Below are 26,915 nucleotides of genomic sequence, written 5' to 3'. Positions count from 1 at the left end.
GAGAGAGAGAGAGAGTGTGTGTGTGTGTGTGTGTGTGTGTTTGTGTGTGTGTGTGTGTGTGTGTTTTTGTATAAAGATTCCTATCAACTAGAAGTAAAATGATTTTGTTTTGCCTTAGGAACTTGTTCCTTTTCTCTTTTTTTCTTTCTTTTCTCCTCCTTTTTCTTTTCTTTCTTCTTTTTCTCCTTCTGCTTCTTCAGTGTGTGTGTCTGTATGTCTTTCTGTCTGTCTGTCTGTCTGATGTAAGAAATCAGACTCAAGACTTTGTACCAGCCAGGCATGCAAACTACCACTCAGATATACCTCAGCCCCTAATTTTTTTAGGAAAAAAAACCTCTAAGCTTTAAAGAAAAACTTAAAGAGCTTGTCTAATTCATTAGAAAGATCTAGGTAGAGGGGGCTGGAGAGGTAGCTCAGTGGTTAAGAACACTGGCTGTTCTTGCAGAAGACCTGGGTTCGAATCCCAGCACCCACATGGCAGCTAACAACTGTCCAGTAACTCTAGTGGCCTCTTCTGTCCTCCACAGGCATTGTGTTACTTGGGTGCACTTACATATATACAGGCAATACATGCATACACATAACTTAAAAATAAATTTAAAAGATTTTTTGTAAATTTTTTTATTATTTTTATTTTATATGTGTGCATGTATTACCTGTGTGTAGGTAAGTTACACCCGTGTTGTGTAATGCCCACAGAGGTCAGAAGAGGCTGTCAGATCCCCTGGGACTGGATTTACAGACAGTTGTTAGCTGCCATGTGGGTGCTAGAATTTGAACCCAGGTCTTCTTCAAGAACAACCAGTGTTCTTAACTACTGAGCAACCTCTCCAGGCCCAAAGGTGTTTTTATTGTTGTTGTTGTTTTGTTTTTTTTAAAGAAAGTTCTAGGTAGAAACAACAGCACAGGTACTCAAGAGAAATGGAAATTCAGTTCCATGTGACTTCAGGTCTTGTTTATCATCATGCTACCCTCCCTGAGTGTCTGTCACTCAACTTCAACTGCACATGGGGTTAGTCAGAGCTGGACTCAGACTATTCTTTGATCTCTTCTTTATAGTAACAGAGACTACAGCTCAAGGGAGGTTAAGTCACATGCCTATAGTGGCTCCAAGATTGTTAGTGAGGTTATTCCTACTACAACTAGAGTTTAGGATCCAAGTCTGAGATTTTGAGAGTTACACACACAGACAGAAGAGAAGTTTAGACCTTTAAGAGAAAAGAAGGAGAAAAGCATAAAGCCAAAGCCTAAACTCAGAAAACATGTATTTAAGAAACATAATAAGTCACTCTAAAATCCCCAAACATGGCTTTTCCATTAATATTCCAGATGATTAATTCCTAAACCTCATCCTACTACAAGGAAAACAAAAATCAACCACTCCCAGAGGAGGAACAAAATAAAAGATAATTCTTTTTTCTTTCATTCTTTTAGCAAGTATCAATGTCTATCGCACACCAGAAATTACTTAAGGTTCTGAGTAATTACTCAATGTTCTGAGGGCACAAAACAGACTAAGTCCTTATTTGCAGAAAATTTATCACAATTGTACATTGTTTTAATAATGTTTCCATATCCATAACCCAGAGAAGACTTCCTAAAACAAGTTATTATTCTCTATGACCTTTACTTCCCTAATCTCTTTAAATGAACAAAGACTTTACCACCCACATTCTATAGAGTAATGGTGAGACTGAGTAAAAATCACCTGTAAAGGACCTAATATGGATCCTGCAATTCAGTAAGCGACCAATAAACTGTAATATGTAATGATTAGCACATGTTATAAACCACCTGAGCTATTATCACTACCCCCTCAGAAGTAAACCAGTGGTGGCTGGAGAGATAGTTCAGCAGTTAAGAGCACCAGCTGTTCTTGTAGAGGACCCAGGTTCAATTTCCAGCACCCACATGACAACTAACTGTCCATAACTCCAGTTCCAGGGAAACAGACACCCTCTTCTGACCCCTGCAGGCACTGCACAACATGGGTACACTTACATACATGCAGACAATACACTTATACACATAAAATAAAAACAACAAAATATTTTTAAAAGAAGCAAACCTTGTGAATGGCCCTATCAGCATCCCGATTCTCATCATTCAGAAACAGTCTTCCAAATTTTGACTATTTCTGCATCCAACTCTGCTCTATATACTTAATTCTTACTCCAAATAAAAACTGAAGCCACAGGACTTCATGCATGTTTTATGTTTCCTAATGAGCAATAAATTCATAAGTAGCCGTTAAAATTTAGTCCACTCATGTGACAGAGCACCTAAAATTAACTCAGATGTCATCAGAAGTATTCTGAGTCTGCTTTGGGAAACACTCCCCATATGCTCAACTGTGCAGAGCTGATCACGATATCCAAATCTGGTTTATTTAGATAAAACGTGTTTTGGAGAATCTGTCCTCTTCTCACAGACTCCACTGCTACTCTTCTAACAGCCCCTCAGCATCTCTCTTTAGCATAACTGTCACAGCCTCCCAACTTCCCTACAGCCTATTCACACTCCACCCAGAAGTCAGATCCTATCTCTCTCCTGTCCCTCAAAGGAATAGCAGATCACCACTGAACTTAGAATAAATGAGAAAACTTGACTGTTCACAAAGGCCCTGTACAGTCTGGCCCCTGGTTGTTTTCCCCAACATGGTTCCTACCTTTCTTTCCACTGCAAGTACCCACAGCCTTGGCATCTGATAATCCCTCTGCTTTCAGCACACTTTGTCCAGATGGTTCCAGCTCACTCCCTCACTTTAGAGGCCTTCCCTGAACACCCAATCAAAAAGCACCTCCACCATCACTCCATCCATATACTGCTTCATTTTCTCCATAACAGCTTCCACTGTCAAGCATTTATTTACATATTCATGAATTTGTTTAATATCCATAAGGCCAAGTAAATTGTAAGCTACTAAAAAACCTAAATTTTGTCTATTTTTACACAACTGTATTACTAATGCCTGAAATAGTATGAAATACTAAACAATCTCTCATATGAAAGTGTTAGTGACTGGGCAGAGGCAGATTACGAGTATTTTTCGAAATGCTCATATGAGGTTTCTCCAGGATGTACAGAGCGGGCAGCAACTAACGCAAACTTGGAATTTTAGGCAGAAGAAAGCAAACTAACAAGAACTTTTAAAACCAAGACTAAAACCCACAAATTTACCCAAGAAATGCTGTGCAAATATTGGCCTCCAAATACTGAAACTGATTAAAGCAGAATAGAGCTCAGGTATGGCTATAGACAGAACTGAAAAGAAATCAACTTTGGCATTCAAGAATTTATACCGTTTAATTTTTTTTTAAGTAGAGCTGGGGATGCATAAATAAATCAAGATTATCTTTTAATGACAATTTATTGTCAGTAAGCTTTAAGAACAAGTACTGAGAAGTCAAAAGGAGCGTTTAATGTTTTTTTTTTTTTTTACTTAGTCTATAGAAATGCCGCAGAACAATATAACTACAAAATAGAGGCTACACATTTTGTGGAAAAGATTAAAATTAATATGTATGAAATTAATGTATTATCAGTGGTCTCAAGTCATGAACTCCTCGTATACACACTTGAACTCATGATTTCATATTCCTGTACCAGGACTCTGAGCACTACCATGCTCACCAGTAGGGTGTTAGCAAATGTGTGACACCTAGTCTCAAAAGTTCATATGTGTTGCCGCCTAGCTTTTTACATGTTTGGACCTGCCCCTTCATGGTCCCTGAATGCTGCATGAGAAAATGTCTAGACCAGCCTACTGGAGGAATAGAAAAACATATAGAGCATTGAATTTCCTAATTAAGGCCATCTTCGACTGTCAGTTAATAATCACAACTCGGGTTAGATAAGCCGAACACCCAAGGAGACTGGTGGACTCTCTGAAAACAATAAGCAGTTGTCACTCTAAGATACAAGGCTTTGGAGCAGTCTGTTACACAGCAATAGCTACATGATACAACTTAGATAATTACCTTCCAAATACGGAGGTCAGAAGAAGATGTGGGAGAATCTCTGAATTAAAATTCAAGGTCATCATTTAAGACATCTTCTCTAATTAAGATAGCACCATTAATCCCAGCACTCAGGAGGCAGAGAGTCAGGCAGATCTGTAAGATCAAGGCCAGCCTGGTCCACATAGGGAGTTCCAGGCCAGCTGGAGCTACAGGGAAACACTGTCTCTAAAGAATCAAAAAATAAATAAATAAATAAATAAATAAATAAATAAATAAATAAATAAATAAATAAGACAAGTTACCTACACAAACAAACAAACAAAAAACCTAAATTTTCCCATTAAGTTTTTTTAATCATTTGGAAAGAATATGAATATGAGGAAATATATTTGATGTATCTACAATTCAAAGCCATGATCTTTTATAAGTATAAATGTCTTAACTGAGCAGACTGTTGGTTTTCTTCGTGAGCTTCAGTAAAAACAAAATAGAACCACATATGTTTTCCAGTCCTTCAGAAACACTGCTGTAGCTTCATCACAGGAGACTTCTCATTTCTACCACACTAGAGTCTATTTTTGCTAAAAGGAAACATTCCTTCTTTTATCTTTAAGAAGTTAGCAACTTTCCTGCCTATATACCAGATTCACTTAAAAGTACTGTTTCTGAAATAGACCAGCAGGCATTTGCCCTCATATAGGCACTACCTTTTTCCCTTCCAAGGTTACCAGACTTTCTTTTGCTATGCATACTTCCCAGGAATTCTGCACTAAAGCATGAACCTCCACATTAAAGAACTGAATAACAGAACAGACACTCCGGAAATACAAATCCTGTTTAAACAAGTTTTCTCACCCATCTCCTTCATGCTTATAGACCCACCCAGCACAGTTGACAATTTTACTTCATGTAGAATTGGTTTATGTTCTATTCCATAAACACACATAGCTCTGTATGAGAAGAAAGAGGGCCACACTGAGAGACCATTAACGACACAGGAAAGAGCACCTTCCTGTAGAGTCTTACCACTCACAGTGTCATTCACTTCTTGTGTGATAAGCAGAGCCAGGAACTTACCTCCCTTTACGGGCAAGGAAACTGAGGCCGGGGATGTCAATACAGATCCCCAAAGGTTTCTCTTTTGCAAAGTGATTAAGTCTAAATTCAAATCCAAGTGTTCTGTACACTATATTCATGCATAATACGATGTTGGAGGGGTGGGAGGGAGATTTCATGGAAAAGGTAAAGAACAGAGCTATACATGAGAAGAAAAAGATGGGATAAATATGTAAAAAAAAATAACAGTCAACAGAAGCAGTTACATTTCCTTTGAATAATTATGCAAAATAACCTGCTACCAACTGTGAACAGTTTTAGAGCAACATTCTACTGAACACAACAGAATGCTATATAATTTGACATCGTGTTATGTACTGGTAACAGCAGAGTAACAAATACCAGTGAAGAATCTTATACAATGTTGCTGACACTCCCATATCCACCTGCTCTTAGAATTCTTCTAAACATGCTGCTATAAGCTATATGCTCCTGATCCAATGAATGCCATTGAAATAAATTCTTGTTTATCTAAAATATAAGTTAAAGGGTGAAATATTTCCTATAAATAATCAAATGAAAGGGTAGCTAAAACTATTAAATATACCAACCTTTATCTGTTTCAGATTCTGTTCAGTTTTAAAGCTTCAGAACAGAAATTGGTAAAAATTTTCTAAAAAGGATAAGGTAATAGATACTTTAGTCTTTTTAGGCCAGGTGGCCTCTATGACAACTACTCAATGGGGCCTTCTCAATGGGGCCTACTCAGTGGGTATGAAAGCCATTTTAGACAAGTTGTAAACACATTCTGGTAGCATGTTCCAAAAAAGGTTTATTTACAAAAATTACAATTTGGTCCACAGAACTTTACCAACTCTTACTCTAAAATACAACCTTCACATAGAAGAAAATAGTATAATCATGTTCTTACTTACTCTCTGGGAAGAATGACTACCTTAAGTGATACCTGTTCTCCCATTTCGTGAACGAGTTTTAGAATCAAGGCTATTTGGGAAAGATCTGGGGAAATGGCTCAGTAGAGGAAAATACTTGTTGTGCAAATGTGAGGATCTGAGTTTGAGTTCCCAGAACCCATGTAAAATCTGAATGGGTAGCACAAGTGTCTGTAATCCCAGTGTCCTTACAGGGAGAAGGAAGGCAGTGAGCGGAGAATTCAAAGATCACTGTTTAGCTAGCCTGGTTTATGCAGAGAAAAAAAACAACAAAAAGATCTTGTCTTAAACAAGATAGAAGGTTGTCCTCTGACCTCCATGCACATGCCATGGCACACACGTACCCATTTTCACACACACATACATATACATACATACAGAGAGAGAGAGAGAGAGAGAGAGAGAGAGAGAGAGAAACACAAACAAAAGAAAAGGGAACAAGGCTATTTTCTTGCTTACTGCCTATATTAACATAGAAACAGGGTTTTTAAATCAGAGTTGTTAGTGTAAGCCAGAGTACTAGGGGCCAAGATCCTTTAGAACAAAGTCAGAGGGATGGAATAACACAACAATGTAGGCCAGTGGGTGTAGGGGAACATGATTTGCCTGAACTCCTCAATAGTCCCTAAGCAACTCATTATTATCTACTGGAGACCAACAGCAAAGTTCCCTTTTTAATGCAGAAGGATGCTTTTAAATCTTGATGACTGATCACCAAAGGAAATATTCTGTTCAATCTCCTTGAAACAGAAGCAGCGTGGAAACACGTACAATTCATCTGGAAAGGCTAAAAAAAATGGACTACTCCTAGCTTTGAAACTAGCTAGCTAAACTTCAATCAACACATTCTATGAACAAACCAATTCCCCAGATAATAAAAATAGGACAACAAACATGTATAAAGCACTAAATGTGAGATACACATCATTCCAAGGGTTTTTATATTAAGCTACTTATTCTCCACAACAACCAAGACAGGTATGTACTATTAACTATTTCAGTTTTTCTAATAAGGAAACAAAGGTACATGGAGATTAAAGACTTTTCCAGAGTAACAAACCACTAAGTGGCAGAACTGGGTTCTAAAAGACCAAGGCAATCTAGTTTCCAAGACTGTGGGTCTCTCCCTCCCCTCGTGGGTCGTTGGCCACCAGTCCACGAGGACAAAGGGAACAGAAGTGATGAACGGGGTCAGAACGGCTATTGAGCATGACGGAAGAAAGCCCTTCTGGGCAGGCAGATTCAGTGATACAGCTCCATTTATTCAGTGGGGGTTAGGGAAAATATAGTGTGGAGGCAGCAGCCAAAGCTTCAGCTGATAGATGCTCATAGTGTGCTTTATTTACATGTGATAGCGGGATCCTATCATCTGGCTATAGGGCAATGCCTAATTATCATATAGAAAAAACATGGGGGCAGTTTTTACTGCAGGTAACTATGCCAAAGGTCATGTTCTGAATAAGGTCAGGTATCCATGCTTGGAGGCACTTTCCAGGTAAGTCAGGCAGGAAGCCCCTGCTGAGAAAGCAGCCAACCTTAACAGCAGAGTTCCCCAACACAAGACCACTCTTATACCCAGATGTAGACACCTGGTTTAATGACCAGGTGGTGAGATAAAGACAAATAACCTTGCTATATATGTCTGTGTTTATGTGTGTGTATGTATATATTACATATATATATATCTACATAAATATTATATATATCTACATAAATATTATATATTGGAGAGAGAGAGGAGTATTTAAGTTACTTTTTATGAAGGAGATAATGCTTCAACCAGATGCCATAGGTTAACAAAAAGTCCATTACCAGATGTTGTTCAGGAAACCCCATAGACCTCCAAATAAACATAGGCTATTGCCATTGCTCTTTATTACCCACCAGAACTTGATGGTAAGACATTATTGCTAAAAAAAAAAAAAAAAAAAAGACACTACATACTCACATATGTGGGTCACAGGACATGGAGAAATCAAGCTGGTACTGACATTCAAGTTTCATCCCTACTGGCTAGCTTTCATAATGTGAGGGGGTATTATGTAGGCTTCTGGGGGCGGGGGGCAAAGTCATTAACAGTCTTACCAAGCTGTGAACTCAGTGAAATACAATGAGAACCAATCTGGAAAAATATGCCCATTGGTGCAACAGCAGGATGAATGTTATGGGGGTAACCAACCTCTTTCTGATTAGATTCAAGAACCATTTCACAAGAGGGAACTCATGCCTGCTGCTATAAACCTGATCAAGAACCTAGAACTGGGGAGATCATACCTCCTAGGGAAGAAGTTACTTCCATTATTTTGCTAAATAAACACAGCATTAAACTGTGTTCTAAATACTTATTTTTATAACCATGGAGTCGTGCAGCTCAGTCCTCATCAGAGAACTCAATAGACAGAAGTTACAAGCGATTCACAATTGGCCAAAGTGACAGTGGAGTGTTCAACCCAAATAGAACATCTGTACCACACCACTCCTTGGCAAGGCTCGGAGAACCACACAAAAGAAGGGACAGAAAGACTGTAAGATTCAGAGGTTGGGGAGGACTCTGAAACAGTGTCTTCTGGTCAAGCCAGGGACATTGCATGCATGAACTCACAGCAGTACAAGATCTGCACAAGTTAAAGCCAGTGGAAATTCCAGCATGGATGGCATGGAGGACTCACCTGAAGCCCAAATCCTAGCTTAGTCACTATTGGCATTTGAAGGCTGCTGGGATAGAAAGATTCCTTTTCCTTCAGGAGCATGGCCCCTAGTGGGGTTCCCATGGTAGATGGCCCTACACTCATCAGCTGTGCTAATTGGACTCAATGAGTTGTTTTTATGTATATTTTCATTGAATTTTTGTGCATTTCATACAAAACATCTTAATCATATTTAACCCCCTCCCCCCATCTGCACCTCCCATAACTCCCTTACCAGATTTCATGCATGCTGTCATATATGTTAAGGCCTATCAAGTCACACTTTTGTACCCAGATGTCCCTTGGTGCAAGTTCATCCACTGGAGTCTAGTCAGCCTATTTAGAGTCACTCCCTTGAAGAAGATCAATTCACCCTTGCCCAACAGTAATTGATTGCTAATATCTCCTCAGCTATGGTTGGGGTTTTTGTCTGATTGAGTCTGCATGGGTCTTGTGCATGTTTGTTACCTTTTCTGCAAGTTCATATGAGCAAGTTTCCAGAGGCCTGAAAGCTTCTGTTTCCTTATGTTCATGTTCCAGCCCTGGCTCTTATGATCTTTCTGCCCCCTCTTCTGCAATGATCCATGAGCCATGGATGGGAGAGTTTTAATATAGGAGTCCTATCTAGGACATTCGGTCTGCAGTCTCTTATTTTCTGTGTCACATGTGGGAGCTTTGCTGACGAGAGTTGAGACATGCATTAGTATTCTCTCTACTCCCCGTTCTGCTATGTTTCATGAGCCTTAGGTATAGAGGTTCCACTGTAGATGTGCCACTTAGGGCTGGAAATCTCTCAGACACATAGTCTCTGTGTGTAACCAGTTGTAGAACTCTATATTTTGATGAATGGTGAATGGTCTATAAATATAAGGACCTGTATTTAGCATATAGTAAGCAATTCCATTTGTCTAAAGATACAATAGTGATAGAGTTTTTCCTAGGATCTATGACCTCATCATCCATATGCATTGGCTATGTTTACCATGCCATCCATGAGTTCCCTCCCACTGAGAGGGCTTTAAGTCCAATTAGATAACTTTCTATACACCAATAACAAGGAATTATAGAAAGCATTCCTGGAAACCCTATCATTCACAATAGCCTCAAAAAATATCTGGGAATAAACCTAACCAAAGACATTAAAGACTTCTATAATGAAAATTTTAAGTCCTTGAAGAAAAAGAATGAGGAAGACATCAGAAGATGGAAAGACCTCCCATGCTCATGGATTGGTAGAATTAATATTGTGAAAATGACCATCCTACCAAAAGCAATCTACAGATTCAATGCAATGCCAATCAAAATCCCTATGACATTCTTCACAGAAATAAAATATCATCCTAAAATTCATATGGAATTACAAAAGACCCCTAATAGCCAAAGCAACCTTAATCATAAAGAGCTATGTTGGGGAGGGGGGAGACTACTATACCACATCTCAAACTATATTACAGAGATATAGTTATAAAAGCAGAATGATACCAGAACAGAAACAGATACATAGATCAACGGAACATATTAGAAGACCAAAACATGACTACATGCAATTTCAGTCACCTGATATTTGACAAAGTTGCCAAGAATGCACACTGGAAGAAAGACAGCATCACCTCTTCAACAAATGGTGCTGGCAAAACTGGATCTCCACTTGTAGAAAAATGAAATCAGACCCTTATCTTTCACCTTGCAAAAAGTCAACTCCAAATGGATCAAAGGCCTCAATATGAAACCTAAAACTCTGAAACTGTTAGAAGAAAGCTTAGGCAGTACCCTACAAGATACTTATAGGAAGTGTAGGAAAGCACTTTCTAAATCAGACATCTGTTGCTCAGGACTTAAGGTCAATAATAGACAAGTGGGACCTCATTAAACCAAAAGTTTTCTGTAAAGCAAAAGAAAAAAACCAAGGAAGTAAAGAGAGACACATTGAGTGGGAGACAATCTTCACCAGCATCACCAGCCTCACATTCAATAGATTAGTATCTAGAATATACAAAGAACTCAAAAAGCAAAGAAACAAGAAAATAAATGATGATCTATGAACCTGAACAGAGAGTTCTCAAATGAAGAAATCAAAGTGGCTAAGAAATACCTTTAAAAGTGCTCAACATCCTTAGTAATTAGGGAAATGCAAATCAAAACACTATGATTGAAAACACTATGGAAAGCAGTGTGGAGAACTCTTAAAAAAAACTATGATCCAGGTATACCACTCCTTAACATATACTGAAAAAAATCAGCCTGCTGTAGAGATACTTTTACATTTGTTTTCACAATAGCTAAGAAATAGAAACAACATATATGTCCCTCAACTGACAAATGGATAATGAAAATGTGGTACATTTACACAACAGAGTTCTACTCAGTGGAAAGATGGAATTTTGAAATTTTCAGGTAAATGAATGGAACTAGAAACTGTTATTCTAAGTGAAGTAACACAGACTCAAAAAAAAAGCGACATATGTTCTCTCTCATTTGTGGATGTTAGCACCAAATCCCTATATGTGAATATATATCCTGATATAACCACAGGAGCCAATAAAATGGAAAGAAACTGGAGGTAAAGAGAAAGGAAGAGTCAGAGAGGGGGCATAGTAGTAAACAGATGTTACAAAGGGGGAAATAGGAAAAATAGGAGGATTCAACTGGGAAGGGAGGAAGGAAAGATATACAAGGAATGATGGGGTAAAGAGGAAGAAGGAACTCAAGAGAGGGGGGATAATAGGAGACAGGTATTATCAAGGGGAAAATGAGGGTACTTTAATGGGAGAGGGAAGTTAGAAAAGGAGAGAGGGAGAAGAGATAAATAAAGCTTAGACGGTGTGAAAAACCAGAGGGAAATGTATTAACTCAAAAATCTACTGAAAAATACGCATACAATATCTGAACATGAGGTATACAGCTGAAGGTTATATAACAAGAAACACAGTGCCAGACAGGAGAAACCTCCCTTCAAGCTGTTGGTCAGAATAGTCCAAGAGACTCCCAAAATAACACAGGCTATTGCCCCAGCCCTTGTTTACCACTGAAAACCTGAAGGTAAGATTCTATTGCTAAAGATAGGACACGCTTTAGATACAGGACTAGGAGCAATGGAGCTGGAACTGACCTGAAAGCCTCCTCCTTGCAGACTAGATCTCATAGTTCTAGAGGATACTATGCAAGCTGTTAAGGTAAAAAAAAAAATCAATCAATGGTCCAATCCCAACTGTAAAGCCTAATAACCACAATAATAACCAGCACAACAAACTATAATGTGCAGTAGTGGCACTTTTGTCTTGGAGGTAATCAATTAAATAACTAGTGAGGTTTTTTTTTTTTTTTAAGGACATAAAGTTGGGGGCTGAGAGAGATGGCTCAGCAATTTAGAGTATACTGCTCATCCAGAGGACCTGAGTTCAATTCTCAGCAACCAGGTTGTGTAACTCACAAGTGCAGTAATTCTAACTCCTGGTGGATCCAATGCCCCTGGCTTATGCAGGCATCTGTAGTCATGTGCACAGACACACACATATACACATAATTAAAAATACATCTTTTTTTAAAAAGAATATGAAGTTAGGATGGGGAATCTAGGAGAAGTTGGAGGGGTGTGGATATGATCAAATTTGTATATATGTGTAAAATTATTAATAAAAAGAATTAATAAAAATACGTATTAAAAAATAAAATATACAATAAATGGAAATGGAAACAATCATCCTAAGTGAGGTAACCAAGCTCCAGAAAGAAGCAGTACATGTTTTCTCTCATAAGTGAATGCTATCTTTGGATCTTTAGATAGGTATGTTTCAACTGGAACATCTTTAGGGACCATGGAGATGGTTCATGGGAAGGGTGATGGAATTTGATGATATAAATGGAAAAGGATGGATTTAAGGGGTGGGAAATGGGTAGACAGGGCAGAAGAGGGAGTAAGAGAAGGTATAGCCAATACTAAAGGCCTTTTTTTGAGACAGGGTCTCTGTGTAGCCCCAGTTGCCTGGAACTCACTATGTAGAGCAGGCTGGGCTCAGTCTCACAGAGATCCACATGCTTCTGCTTCCCAAGTGCTGGGCTTAAAGGCATGTGCCACCATGCCAGGCCCACTAAAGGCCTTTTGAAAGAGCTCTCTATCTCTCTCTTTCTCATATATCAAACATGCAGCAGAATCTGTAATGTAGTTACACTATAACAGGGGTTCAGTGCCCCTAATAGACACCACAAGCTAGCAAATGAAAAGCCCAATGTCCGGAATGGACTCTTCTTTTGGAGTCGTTAACCAGAGAGATCTCATAGACACTCAAAGAATAGTGGCTATGGCCATTGCACTTGTCTACCCACCAAACTTGGTGGTAAGACCCTATTTCTGAAGACAATACATACCTGAGTTGTAGAAAAAATAGGGAGAAATCAATCTGGTACTGACCTCAAAGCTTCATCTCTGCTGGCTAGCTTTCATAGTACTAGAAAATGCTATGCAAATTACTGGCAGAAGAATGTAAACATTAACCTTACCTAGCTGTCAACCCTGAAAACTACAATAAAAACTGGCTTGGCAAAATATGCCAACTGGGTGCAATAGTGGCATGAATGTTATCAGAGTAACAAAATACCTTCTAATTGGATTTAAGGCCCACTTCATAAGATGGAGTCCATACCTGGTAACTATTATCAAGGTCAAACACCTGTGACTAGACAGGTCCCTGACCCTACATGAGAACCTACTACTATAATTCTGCTAAATAGACATAGTATTAAACTGATTCATAATGATTTTTGTTATACCCATAGATTAGTGCATCTCTCAACTCTCATCAGAGAAGGTTTTTCTTGCAGGCAGCAGATGGTGATTAACACAGAGGCCCACAACTGGTCAACATGCAGAGAACAAGAGACTGCAGAGTACTCAACCCTAAATGGGACACCAGTATCACACCCTCTCTTCCCAAGGCACAGAGATCATTATGGAAGAGGGAACAGAAAGATTACAAGAGCCAGAGGTGGTAGATGAATACAAGGAAATTGTGCTATCTGGACACCTTAGGGTAGTTGCACATATGAACCCGCAGTGCTTATGATAACATGTTCAAGACCTGTGCAAACCCAAGCCAAGCAGGCGCCCAGCAGTGAATGGGGGAGATTAACAAGAAGTGCCTGACCTAGCTGAGGATCTATTGACAATTGGGAGAGGGAGAGTCACTTTTCTTACTGGTTGATGCCTGGTAGGTTAACCAGACTCCAGGAGATAGTCTCATATCTAAAAGCATTTAAGAAACCCAGATTAGACTCAATAATTCTTTTTTTGTTAAAGGCAAATAATAATAGAGGACATGAAGTTTGGAAGGAGGAACATTAAGATCAGGGGTGGAGATGGGGGAGGGCTCTGAATATGATCAAAACAGTGTATTAAATTCTAGAATCAATAAAATTTAAAAAAATTTTATTGATCTTTTATACATTTCATATGTTCTTAAATTTAGAACCCCTCCCCCACAATAAAAATATTTTTAAATATATCCTAGCCTTCAGAATTTAAAGACTGAGACATGCTAGTGTTTAAGACATGTTAGTATTTTTTATTGCCTTTGGATAAAGATTCTAAATGTCTATTATTTTTCTTTAGCTCTGACAAAATGAAAGAATTACATAAATGTTATATTGGGATTTTACTCATTTGTAGTGGCGCATTTAAAAATGAGTTGGAATGATCCAGGAAAATAAACAAGTATATGGAGTTATGGGGAAATTCTTTTCAGGCACTCATAGTTCAATTAGATAAATATGAGGATGCTAAAATAAATTAGTTCTATTTTCTAGGTCAGGATATGAAGCTTAAAACATTTTTATTTGTGGTCTTTATTTTTTAAATAGCTTGATTGTAAATTCAGCTTATATGGAAGAAATGTAATTTTACTGTTAAAATAGTTGAGGTTATGACTGGCTTAACACTCAACAAAATAACTAGACAATATAGTCAAACAAAAAACTAAATTCAGTTTATGATGTTTTATTAAAAGAAGATTAAAAGTTTATGGAGGGTATTTTTAATAGTAATAATTTGTCACTGAGCAGGTATCAATGGCCTTTTATATTTGTGACATGAACATGTATGCTAATCCTTGGAAGCTCAGAGTAGAGAAAAACTTTAACTTTTAGAAAGTAGACTGTGAACTAAGTGTATGTTAGTTCCAGCACTGGCCCAACTCCATGAAAAAAAAAAAAACCTTCCAGAAAGTTATGCAGTTACTTTACTCCCCAGCAAAAATGTAGCAGTTTCCTCCAAGAAGAATACATACTAAGTTTATAAAATACTGAGAGAACTGTATGGAATGGCTGGGTTTTGATCAACTATTTTAACATTATTGGCAATTTTCATTTTCTCCAAACCATTTCCTAAGAATATAAAGCAAGACATTCAAATAAGCGGACACAAAAGAGGATAAGAAAGGTGAAGAGAGAAAAGCATCCCAGGACTGCAAAATGTATGTTACAGTACCTAATTGTGCTTGTTAGTTTTGTCAACTTGATACAGATTAGATATATCTGAAAAGAGGGAATCTCAATTGAGGAATTTCCTCCATCAGATTGACCTTGGCCAATGTCTGTGAAGTATTTTCTTGATTACTAACTGATGTAGGAGGGCCCAGCCCATAGCAGGCAGTGCCATTCCTAGGCAGGTAGGTCTGGGCTGTATAAAAGGGAACTGAGCAAGCCAAGAATGCAAGCCAGTAAGCAGTGTTACTCTGTGATCTCTGTTTCAGTTCCCACCACCAGGTTCCTGCCTTGAGTTCCTACCTTAGTTTCACTCAATGGTGAATTATAACCTGTAAGTCAAAATTCTTCTTCCCTAAAATGTTATGCCTTAGGCCTTTCTTGTCATTGTATGTTTTACATCTTATTCATATATTGTCTATTAAATATCATGTTCATAGATGATTATCCCAGTTGTAAAATATGTAGATGCAACGTTGTCATAGATCTGTTGTATAGAGGAATTTCCTAAAATGAAGCAAGAGGTTAGGATTCTAGTCTCAGGTATAACAGTACCTGACACTTCATCCATAGGACATACATTTCAAAATACCTCAGTGGATGCCTGAAACTAAATATTAATGATGCCAAGTTTTATACATACTGGTTTTTTTCCTTTTACCTATATGCAGAGATGCCCTTTTCTGTCTCTACTAAGCATATGCCATGCGTGGTGGCAATAACTTTTGCAGTTTGAGATGTGGCAGCAAATCTAACATTATTTCATTTTCCTTACAAGTTCACAAATAGAAGATCTGTTCTTCATATAGATCTTACCAAACTTGGCATGCTATTTACTTCTTCCACTAAGTCAAGAACTTTTATATTTTCACTTAAAGAAAGTACTTTACAGTTTCTCTTTGGCATATCCAAATAGCCAGCATCACTATTCTGTTTGGAGACCATTATTAGGCAAACAAATATTACTTAAACAGAAGCAATCCAGTATCTCCACAGAAGATCAGTTCACTAGACAAGCTTCAGACTGACTTTTAGGCAGTGTGTACATACAGTGTGGATTCACTGGATCAGGGATAATCCACATCCTGGAGTGGGACAGAGCATGACAGCATGAGACTTCATCATGCTATTCAATCTGTGTGCAAATGAATTTATCAACTGTTTATTTCTGAAATTTTCATTTAACATTTTTAGACAATGTTGGCTCAACAGTAACTAAAAGCATAGAAACTGAAACCATGGATAAGGAGAGAACTGTTAGACACAGATTTCCAGGTCTACTATGCGTGAAAATTAACACATCTAGGAACATCTTGGGGCCACCATTTTTTTCTATGAAAAAAATGAATAACTAGACTAAATAAGGTTCTAGTTCTTTAAAAAGAATTTTACAAGATAGCATATTTCTACACAGATTTAAGATGATCATTCCTTCAGTATCACCATACTAAATCTATACTTTGGAAAGGAACAAGAAACCCAAAGAAAACATTTCTTCCAGAGTTACCGGAAAGTTCTACAAACAAAATAAATGTACTAGGATATAAACTCCTTGAGGAAATCATGTCTTATTCATCCTCATGTTTCTAGCACCTAACAACTGATTTTTGCTAAATTAAATGTTACTGAAAATTTATTTTCCTTTCCTAAAATTTTTTTAATTACTTAAGAGTTTTCATCTAAACACCAAAGACACAAGAAAGTCAGGACAATGGTCCCAGATCTATTTTTCAAACTACTATAAATAAAATTCCTTTGTTTCTAGAAAATTCCTTCATACCACTGAAATATAGGACGCAGCTGTGGCCAATATTCCAAAAAGAATGATGATCTTCCAAAGTAGAACCAGCTAGAAATTGAGGGTTCAAAACTGCTGGCTAAACTTTCAAAATCAGTCAGAAAATCATTTTGATTGTTGATTTTATTACTGGATTAAAAAGACCAAGGAATAAGCATTGCCTGAAAACCTCCACGATCATTCTTCTAGAGAAAGTTAATAAAGATTTGAAACAGGAATAAAACGAAGACGCTGTACATTACAAAAGTCATTACAGTGTGCTGCTAGGGGGACCATGACAAAAGAGTCTGTGCTCAGTGTAGACAAAGTAAAAAAAAAAAAAAAAAAAAAAAAAAAAAAAACCCTGTGGCTAGATAGGTTCCCTGACCATACGGGAGAACCTACTACTCTCTGCTAAATAGACATAGTATTAAACTGATTGATAATGACTTACTGTTATACCCACAGATTAGTGCATCTCTGAACTCTCACCAGAGAAGCTTCTTTTTACAGCAGATAGCAATTAGCACAGAGCCCCATAACTGGTCAACATGCAGAGAACATATCCAAATAGCCATATCCTAAATGGGACACCTATATCACACCCTCTCCTTCCAAGGCTCAAGGATCACTGCAGAAGAGGGAAGAAAGATCATAAGAGTCAGAGGTGATAGATGAATGCAAGAAAACTGTGCTGTGGGTTCTCATATGACTCCACAGTGCTTATGACACCATGAAGAAGATCTGTGCAACTCAAACCAGAGAGGGGCTCAGCATGGATGGGGAGGTAGGCAGGAAGTCCCAGCCATATCTGAAGATCTATTAGCAGTTGATACACTGGGAGAGAGAAAAATCACTTTTCCCTACTGATGTGCTATGTCGTAGGTTGACCAGACTCCAAGAGATAGATCCACACCCAAGAGTACTTGGAAAATGCAGATTTGATTTGATAGGCCATAATAATAATAATAACAATAATAATAATTAATAATAGGATGTGAAGTAGGGCAGGGATAGTAAGGTGAAGAAGGGGGGAGGGGTCTAAGATCAAAATGCATTGCATGAAATTCTCAAATCAGTAAATATATTTTTAAAAAAGAAGGAGCATTTCCTGCCCCAGATTTGCAGGTTGGACATCAGTCCCTGAGACTCCCTAGAACCCGATCATCTTAGCTCTCAGACTTCCTTGAGTCAAGGGAATTCTAGCCCATCCTGGATCTGCATGCACCTCCAGTTTGGGTAGGATTAACGAACTTCACAACTCTCATCAGAGAAGTTTCCTTATGCAACAAACGGTGATCAACACAGAAACCCACAACAGGACTATGGGCAGAGAACAAGAGGCTACAGACTGTTTATTCCTGAATAGGACACCTATATCAAACTTCTGCTTCCCAAGGCTCAGGGTGTAGAAAGATTGTAAGAACCAGAGGTAGTGGATGACCACAAGGAAATCAGAGTTTTTCAGGCAGCTGTTCAGTTACTCATATGAACTCATAGCAATGGCAACAACATACACAAGTCCCATGCAATCTCAAACCAGAAAAATTCGCAGCATAGACATGAAGAAGTGGATAAGAAGTTCCAACCCCCACCAAAATTGTGACAACAAATGGCTGCTGAGAGATGCAGAAACCGTCCCTTTCAAGAATGGGAATCTTGGTAGGTTAATCAGACTCCAGTGGATAGACCCACACTGAAGGACATTTGGAGACACAAATTAGACGCTATAGGCCTTATTATATATACATATATATACATGAATGAGTACATTAAATTGGGCAGGGGGCAATAAGGGGAGTTGCTGATAGAGGAGGGGACCTAAATACCATCAAATTATATTGTATGAAAATCACAAAACTTCAATTTAAAAAGCTGGAAAAAATTTTAAAATGTATACTATAGAATAGCAACAAAATTTAAAATAATAATGATAGTCAATTGCTTTTCTAATTACAAATAGTAAGTGATGCACTACCCGTATCATGAAAGTATCTAAAATGGTGTCTTAACCATCAGGGCCCAAATACAGTTCTTCTTGAAGTATTATTTATTCTTGTTCACAATTGGTTATTTAAATTTATTCTTTTGTGAATAAGCTTTTCATTTCCTTTGCCAATTTTTCAGTTGGAGTGCTTTTTTTTTACAATTAAATATATTTAAGACAATTTAAAGGCAAAAATACATTACATTGTACATGTATGAAATTGTCAATAAATAAATTAAAACTTTAAAAGAGGAGAGAAACCCAAGAACATCTATCATTCTAAGTTTCAAACTCATTTTTTCCTGAGAGGAAATGATGTCCTATAAAAACTATGTCATCAGTGGTTCTAAGTGCAGCTGCACAGGGCTGCTTACCCAACTATTGGCATAGCGTTTTACACAAGTGGAAAGAAAATTATGGCACAGCTTAGCCACCAAATAAATCCATCCTGTTTGAAGGAAATTCACATAGCTTAAAAAGTTAACTAATAAATAAAAAAGTATCTGATATTTTCCATTTTAAAAGGTGATAAATTATAAACACCTTTTATCAAAAGACCAATAATAGTTTCAATAAGTGACATTTAAACAGCACCAAGGAGCTAACTAAACATGTTTGCACACACATGTCCACATTCTCTTATCACAGGAAAGCCACTTGTATTTTCAACACTCAAGCAATGAGCAGATAAGCTCCAAAGCCTTCATAACTTTCAACACTGGACAAGGACTTGTTTTGCTTTGGTATTATTCCTCATTACTGGGAGTGTGCTTTCAGGAGGAAAGGATATAGGCCCTGGTGCAAGGAACTGCCGTAATAGTAATCACCTGTAGTTGTACGATGCATTATAAATTACACTTGACAATGTCCTCTCACAAGCACTTTCTCATTGTCATGGGGAAATTGAACAATCCATTCAAATTCCAGAACATTTATCATATTTCCATTTCGGAGGCAGAAACTGAGGCTTAGAAATATTTCATGGTCTGAGCATGAACCTACTGACAAGTCTGATTCTCTGAAACGTTCCACTTCTTGAAATCAGAGGCATCGCAATTTTGGCTGCAGGTCAATATAACAGGAAATCATGTCACCTGCTGATGTATATAATTAAAATGTGATCATTGATTGTCTAGGATTTAAATGAGCCTCTCCTACACCAATGGGTAGTGTCTTCCCCACAAAAGGAGAGAATGATATAGATCTAAAGCATTCTACTCCTTAGTAGGACATGATTACTTTTTAAAGTGAAGTGTTTGCTACATTTGTTTTGCTTTGCTTTCTTTAAAACATGCTCAAGGTTGGATATCGACTCTTGAAAACATGAACTAGAAATAATTCTTTGTTCTCTGTGAAATACACAGAAAATGTCATAGAGAAGAGCAAGATTTTCCAAAAACAAAATTTTAAATAACACTGGAAAGTGTAATTCAATCAAGAAATATTTTTTTTCAATTTGGATTGATGTCATTGCACTAGTAGTTAGTATTTAGAGTTTCCAAATGCCACTGTGTATCCATGAACACTTAGCAAGTTCATTATGTAATACGTTCCTCCTTGGATACATCTTTTGTCAAATCCATCTGTCTATGGAAGCTGTGCATAGTTTTACAGAAGCTTGTCTGCAAAAGAATTTCCAGAGTCAGACAAAAAAGAACTTTAGAAAACAGAGAGGCACAGAGAAGGAAGATCAAATGCTGCTGTTTAGGTGATATTTTTCCCACAGCCCACTGTTCACTGGGCATCTGGCAACCCTGAATTCCTTTTCTTAATCTCCTGCCCTTCCACAATAAAAGCTGGGACCCCAACTTCTCCAGGAGAGTTGCAGACATGGAGGGCCTAGAGGAAGTGCCAACACAAGATACACATGCCCCTCTTGGTAACTCACAAGAATCTCTCTGATTCCTAGTTTTAAATGCTGAGTTGTACATACAACCAATTCATGCTTGATAATAACTCATAAGTCATTTGATTTATCTCAGCAAAAGCCCAAGAAAGGTTGTGTAAAAAAAGGCAGAAAAAAGGCAGAGTGAAAAATTACCTTAAAAGAACTACAGTGACCCCAAGACTAGATGAGAAAGGGAGTTAAGTGGGCCATCAAAGGCCAGTCCCTTCAAGACAGCGTCCACCCCACCACCTCTTACTCTTGGATGGTCCCAAATTCCCAAAGAAGGAGTGCATTGCTGTCATAGATGCTCTACCTTCTTCCACTGAAACCATGGATTAGGAATGAATTCCTAAAAGTCAATCAACCATTGTTACTAGCACCTATGGCTATTTTAATAAATGAACTCACTGTTTTGTCACAGTGAAGGAACTCATTATACCATTTCCTCATAAAGTAAATGCATTTCTAAAAGTCTATACTGGATTTTCATTTTTTAAAAGCTATTTTATGTGTATCTGGTTGATATAGAAAAGGATCTTATGTTGAAGACTTTCTTTTCTGAACTTCATTCCTTGGTGTGATCTAAAACTGGTCATATCCCAGAAAGAAAAAAAAATTAACAATAAACTTTTACACTCCCAGTGTGATCTAAAATTAAAACATTGCAAAAACACAATGAATATTTCTCTATAGGCAAAATCGTGTCAACTGCTTAAATAGGCACAACTAAAAATAAACTGCTTTAAGTCTGTAAATGTTCTTTTTATAGGAATTGGCAAGTAATTGCTATACCTATTAGAAGTTTATATTTGCTACAGGACCCATGATTTTTAAAACTGTTCAAATGACTTATGCTTGAGACAGGTTTATCACAAATGCTTGTATTTGAATCTGCAAGTCTAAAGAGGAAAACCTGGATGAAAAGCAACCTGGAAAACCACCCAGAACTATAAGAAATGGCTTAGCTTTGAGCAGTGTTCAGAAGAAAGTCTAAAAAGTATTTGGAAAGAAGAAAAATTATTTCTGAGCACTAACTCCATTAGCAAACGCTCTAATTATTAGCATTTTGCTTACTAATTAGTATTTTGGCTAGGAGAGCTCGACAGTGATTTCAAAGTAAAACACGAACCGTTTACATTTACTAGTTTCTACTCTGACTGCAACGTGCCCTATGCGTGCTACAGGACTTAGCGCCGATGTTTTCTGTCTCCTATCAGTCGTCTCAGCTTTACCCTAAACCTTGTTAACAAGACAAGTTACCACCAACAATTACACAAAGCTAACAAGGGCTTCCTGGGAAAATTTTATCTGCTCCAGCCACAAATTCCAATCCACATATTTTCTTGCGTTAGGATTGTGTGTGTGTTTTATCTGCTTCTCCCGCAGCGTTTGAAAACAAGCTCCTGGCTTCCTCTTCAGCCCTCTACCACACAAACAGAACGAGCAAAGAGCAATTTTGTACACATAATTTTTTTTTTTTTAGTTATTCATAGTGCATGTCTTAAATTAGTTTCAGATTACAGACAAGAAAAGTATCACAGCCGTCACTGCGCGTTTTCCTTCCCGGTGCGCTAACTGCTGGGTACCTATGTCCCCAAAGGAGTTCTTTTCCTTGGCTGCTCACTCTCGGTCTTGGACAGAGGGGGTGGGAAACCCTGCAACTTGCCTGACTCCGGTGCTAAGTCAATGCTTTGAGATCACTGTATTCTGTTTCAACCTGCTCATGTTGCACCTTTATCACTTTATAGACCCCCATAAAACAAGCAGGGCTAACAAATGCATCCAACAGCCACCTTCGATGCAGTTTGGCTGTGATTCGGGGGCAAAACTGGAATACCCCTGCCAGGTCCTAGAAGCTTTAAGATTCATCGTTGAACCTGATACTACAGCACAGCACCTTGAAAATGAATCATCTGCTAGTTCTGTATTTTCTCTTTGCAATCACTCCCTCCCAATAAAACAAGCAGGGCTAACAAATGCATCCAACAGCCACCTTCGATGCAGTTTGGCTGTGATTCGGGGGCAAAACTGGAATACCCCTGCCAGGTCCTAGAAGCTTTAAGATTCATCGTTGAACCTGATACTACAGCACAGCACCTTGAAAATGAATCATCTGCTAGTTCTGTATTTTCTCTTTGCAATCACTCCCTCCCAGGGCATGTAGTCTGTACAGCTAGTTGTGGTCTGTACAGCTAGTTGGCACCTACGGAATTAAAAACTCTTGAGAGGTCCAGCAAACAAATTCAGCTATTAGCACATAATTTTCTGAGCTTTAAAAAAAAAAAAAAAAAAAAATCTGGATTACTCACACCGTCTTGAAGATGCAATGTCATCTATTTAGGACAGAAACATCCAAGGCCGTGCTAGGACTCAATTATAACATATGCATTAAGACAGGAACTGGCAGGCCTCTGGACTACAGCAACTATAGGGCTTGAGCTTTCCAACCGCCGGGCTATAATCTATGAAACTGAGCCCAGATCAGCCAATCAGTTAGGTCCTCATAACAAGTCTAACTGGCTCTGGAAAGCTGAAAGGGCTGCACTGGAGCACCGCAGATGAAATATTCCACACAAGAATCTGTTTATCTAGAGTCCCTTTGCCTGGAAAGGGTCAGAGAAAAATCACAGCTTCATTGCCTGAGGGAAGGAGGACAGGTGATCTGGCAGAGATGAGTCTGAAGCTGGAGCAAGGTCTTCTGGCGAGGCAGTCCCAACCCAGCCGGCATTAAAGGATCAGAGCCACCCCAGACACCAAAGGGTAAGTCCGCAGCAAATCCCTGAGGTAACTTTCAGCTTCCTTTTTATTTTTAGTAGGAGAACTGCTGACAGGAAATGATACACACTAAGTTGCTTGGGCAACTGAATAGGTTTCTATTTTATTTTTTCTTTCTCTATTCCTATACTTTCGTAGGATCATGTATTACTAAGTATGAATCCAGGGAGGCTTATGTCCCTGAAATAAACTTGAAACCAAAATACTCATTGGGAGGAAAACAGATAATTTTCCAGAACAGTTTTAGAGCTACTGCTCCTGATAGGGCAGCCTGTTCATCTACTCCCGGGAACACAGGTCAGCACGGCTTACAGGGAGGAGAGAAAAGGGGCACAACTGCATGCTCTGTAAGGAAGAGGAAGTCACTGTGCTGAGGAAGCTGGGACGATAAGTTACTACCCAGCTCCACTGGACCCTGGCTATTAGGCCACAGGAATAACTCTCAGTGAAAGAGCTGAAGCAGTCTTCGGAGTCAGAATCAGGGGAGTTGACTGTGTTTTGGGTCGCTGGGTCTTACTGTCGTCCTCTACCTCTGTCTTATTTCCCATTTAATTCTAACTGTTAATTACACCTGCTATTTACTGTAGCATGCTTCTAGATTTTTATTTATTAAAGAACCTAGGAAAACATTTAAAGTTGAAATTACTACGCTAGTTTTGACTAAAATAAGAAGAAAGCAACACACAGCCCCAACACCACACTCTTTAGGTGTTCAAAATAGTTTGCCTAATGGTAAATCCTTCCAATTGCTCAGCAAACTGTGTACCTTTAACAAATTTTATACCAAGTGTGTTATTAACAGCAACCAAAGTCCTTCTAAAAAGCTTTCAAGTAACTAAATTCAATAACTATGATTTCAAAGTGGCAAGATAAGTTATAAAATGTTCCATTGTGTTTTTGTGTCATCACCTCTGAAAAAAAAAACTATGAAAAAATTGTTTTGTTTAGTGATAAGGCATAAAGAACAATAATGAAGAGGCACTTTTGCACTTTTTATTTGCTATAGATAATTGATTGACTTCAGCCTGAGATATGACCCCAGGAAGAAAAACAGCAGTATACAAAAAAAAAAAAAAAAAATAGAGAAATGGAATCCACAGCAAATTTCTTCCCAGGATGTGTTCTTTGACTTGTCCAATTTGTAACTGGCCTGTAAAGAATATTTCCACTCTGCTTAAATAAAATTTTTTATTTAAATAAACTTTTATTTATTTACCAGTGCTGCTGCCTCTGGTGACCCTGTAAGAATGGAAATTTCTGAGAAAGGCTGTTAGAATTATTGTCCCCTTTGCCCAAAGAGAAATTAGTCTGGAATGGAAAACAAGTTCTTAATATTGTTACTGGATCTTCAATATCAGACTCTCTACTTTTCACCCCTTAATAAAATCATACTAAGTCCCATTTCAAATCTTTATTTTCAACAGACAATGCCAAGCATATTCTAGCAGGTGTATCCAAGTTTTTGACACTGCAACAGAACATTCTCAAAATTCATGCTTAAAAACTATGAATTATTAAAAAAAAATACAGGGCTGAAGAGATGGCTCAGCACTGGCTAAGGGCACTGGCTGCTCTTGCAGAGGACCCGGGTTCAATTCCCAGCATCCAGTTGTGGCTAACAACTGTCTGTAACTCCAGTTCCAAGGGATTCAAAACCACCTCTGACTTCTGGGAATTACATGGCACGGGTGCACTTACATGCATCAGTGCACTTAATACACTCATGCATATAGAATAAAAATAATAAATAAAATATTTTAAATGCAAAAAACCCTCATAATGTTAAGTACATTTACAGCTTTGTGTTGGGCCATTTCATAGCTATTTTGGTGTGCATGTGATCTTGCAGGCAATAGGGTGGTAACTGAGATATATAAGTTATTGCATGATTATTTTCATCCAGAAATCTGGATTGGAAGAGCTTACACCTTTAAGTTTGAAGAACATTGTCTCACCAACCAGTTCAGTGGCCAATAGCCATACAGCAAGTCTGAGAGTGGAGCTTTTATGGCCTTTGTACATTCTCTGTGCCAACATATAACCAAATCCAGGTTCCCTGACCCTTACAAACACTAGAAGTTTTGTTTGACTCACTGCCAAGTGGTTCATTTCTTATGAATTAGTGTCTATCCCAAAGACCCTAATGATAACAGCTTTCAAAAATATCACCACTGCCTTCCTATCCTAGAACTCTAACAGTGACAACGTGAGACTATTACTGCAATCTGACATTTTCCCAGGGATTTCAATATGTAGTAATTGGTATTAGGACATGGTGAGGGGGCTCAACACTGAAACAAAAAAGTAATGTCTTGATATGAAGTAGAATTCAAGTTGAGCCTATTTTATTATGATCTTTCCTGTGCCCTATTGAAAGCAAAGCAAAAAAGAAGAAAATAACAAATACATATAAATGCAATAATCTTCTTTTGTCTAAAATTGCTAGTATAAAATGTCAAGTCCGCTACAGCAAGCATCATTCTTGATTGATGTTCCTGAGCAGGACTTACAGTAGCAGGTTCTGGCTAGAGCGACTATTTCCTGTCATCACCATCAATTGATATGTGTCAGTTTTTACATTGGGCACTGAGAAACTTGTGGTATCCAAGAGTCACTCAGACATCTAAGTTCAGTTTGCTCATATTTCACTGACCTCAACTCTACAGACAAGAATTCAGACAATCCGGATAACAGAAAAGTAGTTCCATTGCTAAGAGCTGTCATCAAATCTTAAGTATCAGAGTAGTGAAAGTTAACTGAAAAATGTCCCAAAACTTGGGCCAAGAATGATTTATGGACCCATGAGGTAATTTGTCAGGGACTGTAGTTTATATAGCCAAAGAAGTCTCTCATGAGTAACTGATATATTCAGATCCACCATGTTAGCCTGTCAGACCAATTAAGATTGGCAGGACCCCATTCCATGTGACAGGGTCAAACACTCTCATCTGTTCACAATGCTAAGCTCATTCTGAAAGAACCTAGACCTTAGAACTTGCTGCCTGATAGGGAACAGTTGACAGCCAATACCTTGTAGTATAAACAACAATTTAAAAAATCACTTGGAAAAATATCAACAAGGCTCACCTCGCCTTAACAAATTTAAAAATATAGGTACTAAAGATATGAGTCTATGGTCACTGGAGGGACTAATTTGTGGTTTTGGTTCAGATAACAAAACACCTTACCTAGGCACATAGATTTAAAATCAAATTTGCTCTTGACACATGGAGGGAATTTTGGGATGGGGATTTTACTTTTGTTATCTTTGGGGGTTTTGGGGAGGGGTTGGTTTTTTTTTTTTTTACTTTTTTTTTTTAGGGGAAGGCAGTTGAACCTTACCCCTTATCATAGCG

The 26,915-nt window shown here is 38.1% G+C and overlaps 1 protein-coding gene and 1 long non-coding RNA gene across 2 annotated transcripts in view; one reads left to right on the top strand and one right to left on the bottom strand.

The window, feature by feature from the left end:
• Positions 1-23,117, bottom strand: part of LOC103724528 (cAMP-specific 3',5'-cyclic phosphodiesterase 4D-like) — a 754,636-nt gene extending 731,519 nt beyond the window's left edge. The window contains exons 1-2 of the mRNA XM_029557979.1: positions 23,094-23,117; positions 11,768-11,823 (exon numbers count right to left, since the gene is read on the bottom strand). The gene's annotated coding sequence lies outside the window, so the exon portion shown is untranslated. The remainder of the gene's footprint in view (positions 1-11,767; positions 11,824-23,093) is intronic.
• A 47-nt stretch (positions 23,118-23,164) lies between these two features.
• LOC103724525 overlaps positions 23,165-26,915 on the top strand; it is a 9,140-nt gene continuing 5,389 nt past the window's right edge. The window contains exon 1 of the long non-coding RNA XR_606824.3: positions 23,165-23,544. This is a non-coding gene — a long non-coding RNA (uncharacterized LOC103724525). The remainder of the gene's footprint in view (positions 23,545-26,915) is intronic.

Source organism: Nannospalax galili, unplaced genomic scaffold (genome assembly GCF_000622305.1).
Source record: "Nannospalax galili isolate Female #2095 unplaced genomic scaffold, S.galili_v1.0 scaffold751, whole genome shotgun sequence".
NCBI lineage: Eukaryota > Metazoa > Chordata > Mammalia > Rodentia > Spalacidae > Nannospalax > Nannospalax galili.
The sequence above is the reverse complement of the archived record's forward strand: the minus strand, read 5'-3'. Positions and strand labels throughout refer to the sequence as shown.